This window comes from Diabrotica virgifera, chromosome 7, assembly GCF_917563875.1.
Source record: "Diabrotica virgifera virgifera chromosome 7, PGI_DIABVI_V3a".
NCBI lineage: Eukaryota > Metazoa > Arthropoda > Insecta > Coleoptera > Chrysomelidae > Diabrotica > Diabrotica virgifera.
In genome coordinates this window covers 27,777,623-27,787,904 of record NC_065449.1, presented here as the reverse complement: position 1 = coordinate 27,787,904, position 10,282 = coordinate 27,777,623, and the positions used below count along the sequence as shown (strand labels likewise).

General features: G+C 30.7%; 1 protein-coding gene across 1 annotated transcript in view; it reads left to right on the top strand.

Moving 5' to 3' along the window:
* LOC126888228 (zinc finger protein 888-like) overlaps positions 1 to 10,282 on the top strand; it is a 43,417-nt gene that overhangs the window by 23,171 nt on the left and 9,964 nt on the right. The window lies entirely within an intron of this gene.

Sequence of the window (10,282 nt, the reverse complement as noted above, 5' to 3'; positions counted from 1 at the left end):
TAAAAAATGCAATTTTTAGGACTCCATAGGAGCGTTAAAAATGCTACTTTAAGGCACTAGTGCTTTAGAATTTTTAAGGCACTGCAGTTAAAAGTGAATTGTCAAATTGTGAAACGTCAAAATATTTATATTTCATTTATTAACATTAATATTAATAAATACAACTTGCGCAATTTGAAAAAGGTGGTTTAAAAGGTTTTTTATTATAATTTTGTGTCTTTGGATGTGTCTCCCTTGGGCGTAAAATAATAAAACATCTATTTTTATATTTCACTTTTCACCGTAATGTATAATTATGTATATCTGAAAGGTAAGTAGCATGCGGCTTGATGGCCTTGTTGGTAGAGCATTGGACCAGAGATCAAAAAATCGCGAGATTGCGGGTTCAAATCCCGGACGATTCATATTTTTTTTTTAAAAATTGAAGAAAGACTTCTGTGTAAAAGGTATATTTATTAAAACCCCAATAAAGGGCTACATTAAAAGACAGAACGTTTTCGCTCTAAAGAGAGCATCATCAGTGTTCTAAGCCTAAAATAAGTACAACCATAATTAGTGAAGACAAGAGTAAAAAATTTAAAGGTTGACCAAGATAAAAAATTAGGTTATACTTACAAGCTCTACATGCTAAGCCACCAAAAATACATAGGTTAAAACGCCGACCAAAAGTCTTACATTGGCGTGTATTATGTTAAACCCTGGCGATGGGTGAAAATGAAAAAGATATACCTCACAGCATTATATGACTCTACCACGTGTATGTGGGTGGTTGAGTTGATTTCTCTTTCTTCACAAAGAAAAAGGTGAAAGTCAACTAATTACAGGTGACAGGTAAGAAAGCGTTTCTGACTGATGACAGCACAAGACAGATGGTCCAACATGAAGATTTGTGGACCGTCAGTCTTGTGCTGTCATCAGTCAGAAACGCTTTCTTACCTGTCACCTGTAATTAGTTGACTTTCACCTTTCTCTTTGTGAAGATAGAGAAATAAACTCAACCACCCACATACACGTGGTAGAGTCATATAATGCTGTGAGGTATATCTTTTTCATTTTCACCCATCGCCAGGGTTTAACATAATACACGCCAATGTAAGACTTTTGGTCGGCGTTTTAAGGGTTTTAACCTATGTATTTTTGGTGGCTTAGCATGTAGAGCTTGTAAGTATAACCTAATTTTTTATCTTGGTCAACCTTTAAATTTTTTACTCTTGTCTTCACTAATTATGGTTGTACTTATTTTAGGCTTAGAACACTGATGATGCTCTCTTTAGAGCGAAAACGTTCTGTCTTTTAATGTAGCCCTTTATTGGGGTTTTAATAAATATACCTTTTACACAGAAGTCTTTCTTCAATTTTTGTAATTAGTGGTATACAGCCAGTTACGGGAAATTTTTCCTTATGGATTTTCATATTTTTTTTTTTTTTTTTTTAATATTTGGCAGTGTTAAGTTTTGGTTCATTTTTGGTAATTATTGTTAATTTTTTGTATTGTAACTGTTAAGTAGGTATATTTATTTCGTTGAAATTATATTATAATAGAAGTATAACTTCTTACGTGCGTACAAAGTACACACATTCTTATTATTTATTCTAAGGGACTTTCGGCACTCGGTAATAATTTAGTCTTTCATTCTGCGTTTAAATTTTTCAAAAATATTTATTGGTTTTTTCAGGATTCGAAAAAAATGAACACAATGTCTGTGGTAATATTTTCCAAATCTATCTTTGTCTTACAACGCACTCAGCCGAATAGAATATTGTCAGTCAGACACTGACAATCAGTGACAATTTTAAATATTTGACATGGCATCGATAATATTTTGAGTTGTTGATTAAATACTATTGATATGCTTCTTTTCATGAGCATTTTTCAGTGCGTCACAAATGATAGAAAAAAAGGTAATTCCGTGATAATATACATTTTAGTGACATGACATTTTAGTTACATCTGACAGTTGTCACATTTTATTTGCAATTTGGCATAAAATCAAATCAATTGTGTTTATTGCATTTATAAAATGGTATTTTCTTTGATTTGTATAGTCTTATAAATTGTACAGATTATATTCGTAGATATATTAGTATATAATAAATAAATTATTTTAATTTCGATTATAGCTCTATCTATTGACAACTAGAATAAATGTTATAAATGTCACCCACGAAATGTAATCACCGACGTGCGTTTTTTCTGTCACATGCAATTTAATGCGTTAGAAAGAAATCAAAAAACTGTGACGCACTGAAAGATCGTCATGAGAAAAAGCATACATAGTGTATTTGATAAATAATTGATTTAAGACGTGAACTTAATAAAAAGTTATTTATTGTGTATTATTTGTGGAAGATCCAAGCAGAGAATACATCAGGATAGTATATTCTGTGATCCAAGTATTTCGTTGTTAAAGATGTTCAAAATTGTAAGCGTTCCATAGTAACAATATATTATTAAAAAATCACTTTAACACTTTTCCTCTTTTCTCGATTGAGTATTAGTTTTTGTTGTACAAATAAATTATTACAATCACTGAATACATAGTGAAAAAATTATCACATTTATTAACTGAATTAATAATTTGCAATTATACAAATAACAGTTATCCAAGAACACTCAAAAGCAATCTCTTTAAGTTAATCAAGACATTTTCAAGTAGAATGATATTCTAGTAATGTTTACATTTCCATACCAGTGTGAATTTTACTACACGTAATTTGCCGTGTAAAGACAGAAAAGTAGGGATAGGTAGCCGTAAAATATTTGCGAATTATATACCCATGGCCTTAAGCTAAAAATGGTAAATTTTTTTCTACGGCCGTGCTAAAAGAGCCACTTTCACACACGCATTTCGTTTCCGAAAGTTGCACTTTCCCGCACGGCGTGCGTGAAAGTAAATTTTCTCACGGCGTGCGAGAAAGTAAAATACCTTGTAATATGGCATTATAATATGTTATAATACTTGCAATAGACTAATATTTTGATATTATTTACTAATTTATTTCAAATTTATCTTATTCTGTTCATGTTTTAATAAAATTAGCGCGATAATTCGATGAAATAAAATTATTTTGACATAATATTTATAAGTCAGATCAGTAGACAATTACAATGGTTTTGAATCGTCGTCATGGAAATATGAAATTTCAGAATTCGAACTCAAAGGAAAAATGGGCCGAATTAAAAAAACTTAATATATCCAAACAAAAAAAAATGAATTACCTAGGCATTTAAAATCAGTAGAGGATATAAATAATTTTTTTATTAATAATATAAATATAATGCCAGGTAGTAAAGAATTACTTAACTATTATGCTCATAACGTAAAAGAGGGTATTAATGATAACTTCAGTTTCTCGTATGTTTCTGAAGAGCTTATTAAGGATATCATTTTTTCGTTAAAATCTAAAGCTTTTGGCAATGACCACTTAAATATTACAATTGTTCAGTTGTGCTGTCCTGTGATTATTCCTATTCTAACTCACATAATAAATGTTTGCATTGAAAAAAGTTACTTTCCTTTAGACTGGAAATTTGCAAAAGTTATACCTTTGCCGAAAATCACCTCACCTAAAGAGTACAATGATCTTAGATCAATTAGTATTTTACCTACATTTTCAAAAAAATTTGAACGAGTTATGGAAAGTCAGATTAGAGATTTTTTAAGCACTAATAAAATTTTGCCAGAAAACCAATCGGGTTTTAGACGTAATCATGGGTGTGCAACTGCACTTGTTGATGTTGTTGATGATGTTATTATATCTTTAGATTTGAACAAGGTTACTCTTCTTGTTCTTTTAGACTTTACTAAAGCCTTTGACTTAATTAATCATGATATATTATTAGCAATATTACAGTTTTATAAATTTAGTGTCAGTTCCAGGAATCTTCTTGCCTCTTACTTACATAAGCGTAAACAAATTGTTCAGATTGATGAAATGACTTCCTCGTCTAGTGAAATAAAGTCAGGTGTACCTCAGGGAAGTATTTTGGGTCCATTATTATTTAGTTTGTATACATCAACATTTCCTAAATGTCTTAACTACTGCAACTATCACTTATACGCGGATGATACGCAAATTTATTTGTCATTTGAACATTCTAATGTATTAGAAGCTGTTGAACGCCTAAAAATTGATTTGTTCAATATTTACAAAACGGCTACTGACCATGCACTTAAAATTAACCCATCAAAATCTGTAGCATTATTGTTTTGTAATGAAAATATACGTGAATCCATTTTGGCTAACGTTTCACTTGAAATCAATGGTACAAATATTCCTATAAAATTAAATTCTAAAAACTTAGGCCTTTTATTGGATTCGAGACTAAGGTTTAAAGAACATATATCTCTTAAATTGAAGGCAGCTTATGCAACTTTAAAAATGATTTATGCACAAAGACATTGTTTATCACAGGACGTCAAAAAGCTTTTATGCGATTCATTAGTTTTATCACACTTTAATCACTGCGACGTTGTATATGGACCGTGTTTAGACAGTACTGATTCACGAAGGGTTCAAAAACTGCAAAACTCGTGTGTGCGTCTGATTTGCGGTATTAGAAAATTTGGCAGGATCTCGAGTAAATTCAAACAATTAAACTGGTTGAATATGTACAACAGACGGCAATTACATTTTAGTTGTTTATGTCATAAGGTATATTTTAAAAAAATCCCACCCTATTTACACAACAGGTTAACCTTCAGAACGGATATACACAATTTAAATATCAGACGCAATACTATTCTTTGTGTTCCTAGACATAACAAGGTATTATTTCAGAGAGGTTTTTCCTACAATGTCGCAGTTTTCATTAACAACTTATTTAAATTAGATTCAGGTTTATTAACTACCTCAGCATCATCATTTAAAAATCGATATAAGAAGCATCTGTTAAATTTACAAAATATATGAACAACTTTTGCGTAAAGTTTTAAACGAACTACTCTCCTTTCCTTTGTCCCCTCGTTTTTTGTTTCTTTCTTCCTTCTACCTTTCCACAATTCCTAATATCTTTTTAATTATCGTTTTAATAATTATTATGTTTAGTGTTAGCTATGCTCTCGTTTCACCAAATACGTGTTTTAATATGGTAGGCACTGGTGGAAGAACAAAAGTGGACTGGGTAACTGGTCCACGACTGAACCAGTTGTAGCCTTTTATCCACTAACTCAATGTATGTAATTTATTGTAAGCATGTACTATGTTATTGTGGATAATAAATGTATTATTATTATTATTATTATAATATCGTCGTCGTGGTAACCCATTATATTGAAAGTTTGGTTTTGACAACCATGTCAAAGAATTTATTTGTGTATTTTCACTTCTAAATAAATATTGATATAACTCTATTTTTTGTGGCTTTTTTTCAAACGTACGGCCCTAGAAAAAATATTGCTAACTCATGCGGAAAGTATCTTCCCCGCACTCGACTGCTTGCCCGAACTCCACTATCGCGTCGTTCGGGTCAACGGCAGTCTCGTGCGTGAAAGTATTACTTTCCGTACTAGTTAGGAAAATAACTATTTTATTGAATTTTGAAAACTTGGTAGATGGGTTATCATACAATGGATTAAAAGTGTGCAATGAGTCGACTTTTTTGAAGATTCATCCATAGCGATGTAAGGAATAAATTGGAAGAAGCAGTGTTCAGTATCGGAGTCCACTGTACACCCAAATTTGTACAGTATGGGATTCAAATGTCATAGGCCAGTTAAGGAACCAAAACCATCATCACAAATGCTCAAGAAACGCTTAGTTTCGGCCAATTTGCATAAATATTAATGCAATATGGCTCAAACAAAGCTTTTTTGAGCATTTATTGTGATGGTTGGTTGTTTAGTTATTTCCTTAACTGGCCTATGACATTTGAATCCCATACTGTACAAATTTGGGTGTACAGCGGACTCCGATACTGAACACTCTGCTTCTTCCAATTTATTCCTTACATCGCTATGGATGCATATTCTGTGTTTTACAGCCAAATTCAAAAATCGTTGCCCTCTGGGAGTGACTGAAATCTTTCTGACATACTAACCCTCCAAATCGATGTAACATGATGTTTCCCTTTAGGTTTTTGACTCAACCTTCAAGTAATATTAACATACACCGCATTTTTTGCTTATTTCTTTTTGACAACATGCGATATTTTCTAAGCGCAGCAACAGAAGAGGTTTGCTCAACAAAAAGATTTTTACAATCAACCATAAGAAAAAATTTCAATCGAAGATATTCATCTTTTAGAAATTAACATATTTCTATTAATATTTTAAAATAAATTTAAAAATAAATTGAAAACTTACGTTCACATAGAACAATATTAATACTCACCACTGCAAATTTTACAAAAATTGAACAGCAATCACTAATTTAACTAAAAAACTAAAGTTGAAAAAGTCGAGTCATTGCGCCCTTTTAGCCCATTCTATTGCCATCTGTCAAGCTTTCACAATTCAATCAAAAACTTTCACCATTTTTAACTTAATTATGTAGAACAATTATTAAGTACTTGTTATTTAACCCATTCAGCAGTTTCGTATGACTTTGAACATACATACTTTTAAGATATTTCAAACAAAAAAAACCTAATATTTCTAGGGTGAGTCTAATAAATTGAGCAGGGACTGTACACCAGCGGCGGATCCAGCATCGTTAAGAGGGGAGCATCGTTAATATAGAAATAGTCTGTCTCAAGAAATACACTTCCAAATGAAAAACTAAAAACACGTGTTTAATATTTTTCAAAAACCTATCGAATGACTCCGTGTCGTGTTTGGTAACATTCGATATTCGATAGGATTTTGAAAAATATTCAACTTGTGTTTTTTGATTTTTCATTTGAGGGTGTGTTTCTATAGATACCTATTAAACAATTTCTATAAATTACCTATGGTATCACGATAAATCGTTTTTCCGATTATAGCGCCATCTATCCAGAATTCGAAAAAATGTCTCGAATAAAAGTTGCTTACTTTTACGTAAGGCACAACCTATGAAGGACGACCTAAAGGAAACTGCAGACTAATCCACCGCGTGAAATGAATTAAAAGAGCTCATAGTATTTGAGCGACCTATACTCTAACAAGAGTGAACGGTCCATATATACTTTTACGTAAGGAATCCAAATCTTCAATTAAAACTGGGGGTCTCCATTAAATATTTTAAAGTTACCCCTATCCCACTTCCAGGTGGTTGAGTAGGGGGTCGTGTGTGGTATCATTTGATAGATTTTTAAAAATTATTGAACACATATTTTTCATTTTTTCGATCCGATGTTCATTTCGCGAAATATTCAACGGTTCCGCTACTTTTGAGTTGGGACACCCTATATAATATATATATATATATATATATATATATATATATCAAACAAATGAAATAGAGAATGTGGAAAAATCCCCTTACGAACAATTCACACATCCACCATTTCAGTTACCCTATATATATATATATATATATATATATATATATATATATATATATATATATATATATAGGGTATATACTTTATATTATAAAGTTGACGAAATAAACATAAATATATGTAGTGAATTATCATTAAAATTTAAAAAACCTACAAAATGAGACTTTATAAGTTAACAACTTACAGTCAGGGCGCGAGGATATATATCCACTGATATATATTATGATATATATCGTGATATATATCATGATATTTATATTATATATATCGTGATATATATCAGTATTTTGTTTCGTACTAATTTTCGCCCCATTTTTTGACAAACTTATTGGACCATCCCTTATTGGACCATCCCTTTTTGGGAGAAAGACTTACTGCCGAACAAAAAAAAACAGGCTTATGAATATTTAAATTCAATCAACACAGATTTTGTTCCGTTTGTAACGGCCCTAACTTCGAAGTCTAAACCTTTTCCGTCTTTCATATATGGTCCAAATTTCAAAAAAACATCTCCATTATTATGGTGGAAGTCTGTTCCAATCGCTGAATCTGCCTGACCTGATAAAAACATATTTCTCGAACGAATTAACCAATTACTTACAGCAGTAGCCTCAGTGGCAGGCATTGAAAGGTGCTTTTCAAGCTTTGGACTTGTGCATTCCAAATTACGAAATAATTTAGGAACCGAAAAGGGTGCTAAACTTGTATTCATGTTTAAATATTTAAACAGTTCTTCATACCAAAAACATAACAATTTGGAATGGATTTGGCCTGAACAAGAAACTGAAAGAAGGGAAAATGAAGAGGCAGAATTAAAAGAAGGGAAAATGAAGAGGCAGAATTAAAAGAAGGGGAAATGAAGAGGCAGAATTATGCCTCTTCATTTCCACTTCCCCATAGGTTCTGTTGAACCATCATCTTACTTAATTTTCTAAATTTTGATTTTGTTTTTTAAATATTCAGAAATTTTAAGTTATTTTGGAAAAATAGAAATAGGCTATAATATGTTTAAGTTAATGTTTTCAATATTTTTAGTTAATTTAGTTGTTACTTGGATACTCGTATCATTTTGTTTTCTGTTTATGTAACATACTACCATACGTACGTTTATATTTTTTGTATTTTTTATTTAAAGTAAAAATATATCTTTTATATTCTTACCTGTTACATTCTACATTTAGAGTGTTATTTTGGTCAATCTAGTTTCTCTATTGAAATGTGTATATCGGATATATATCATATATACCCGATATTTTGATATTTATATAAATATCATTGATATTTTGTGCCCTGCTTACAGTAGTTTCGGAAATGTAATAATGAATTAACCGAATGTAATTTTCAAAAAATCAAAATACTTTACTTTTTTCAAGGCAAAAAAATTAATGTCGAAATAGTTTTAATTTTATTTCGTAATGGGAAAGTACATCATGTGACACCTCATTTAAAATTGTTTGAAATATTGATTACAAAAATGTATAATACGTACATGCTCAAAATTTTGGTCAAATGCTTTTTAAACGCATTCATCTTTTTTTTTAATCCTGAGAAAACTAATACGAGCATCTTTGAAAATTTTAAACGCAGAATAAAATATTACATTATTACCGAGGGCCGAAAGTCTATTAGAATAAACAAAACGTTTCTTTTGAATAATATATTTGAAATTAATACGCTGACGGACAAAACGTCTATAAACGTCTAATTTCCATTGATGTATTGTGACACAACGTCTATAGACGTTGCATTTTCCCCTATTCTACTTTGCAAAATACATTTAGGGCCGGTTGTTCGAGTGCTAATCAAGAAATTGATTATAATTAAGTCCCCTTAACAACCATCAAATAACAACACCTCTCATTCGTACGTCAATCAGTTGATTGTAATCAATTATGTTAATTATCATTATGATAATTAACATAATTGATTGATTAATTAATTATTAATTAACATAACAATTATTAACATAATTGATTAATAAATCTCATAATTGTAATCAATTATGTTTTCAGCAACCCAAACAAAGTTGAACTTGTTAGTTGGTGACAGTAATTAAATATTTGATAATGATCAGTTGATTCCATTTTTGATTAACGTTCGAACAACCGGCCCATAGTGTCACAACACTTGCTTATATATTTGACGCACTGTCCGTCAAGGTGTTAAAAATCATACTCAATTTTCTCTTTTTTTTCACCCCTGTAACTTATTAAAATAAACATTATAGAAGTTTTCAGGGACTTTCGACCCTCGGTAATAATGTAATTTTGCATTTTGCGTTTAATTTTTTCAAAAATACTCATTAGTTTTCTCAGGATCATAAAAAATTAATGCATTTAAAAAGCATTGGACCGATATTTTGCACAAGTATTGCCTATACATTTTTGTAATCAGTATCTCAAAAGCTTTTAAATGAGCTGTCACATGATGTACATTATGAAGTTTAAAATTTAATTTATTGCCATAATTTTATATGTGGATGATTGCATCCCGCGACATAAATGACTATCTATCGTACTCGTGGAGAAATACTCCCTTCTGTCAAACGTGATATAAAATAAACTTATATAAAATATAAGACATACATTTCATGCATATAAGACATACCTTTTTCCATAAAACTCTCGAAAGTAGAATTGGTATTTACTGCATCATCGTCGATTTGTATCGGACACACAGAAAAATCGCATGATTTGTTTTGAATGCTCTCAGAACTTAAATTTGATCCAAGATCAGTAGGTCTCAAAGTGTGATCTATCTGATAAGATGTACCTTGTACATATTTATTATCATCATTACTATTAATATTATCGCCCAAATTACGTTGATTTTTAAAAAAATAATCAGTTATATTGC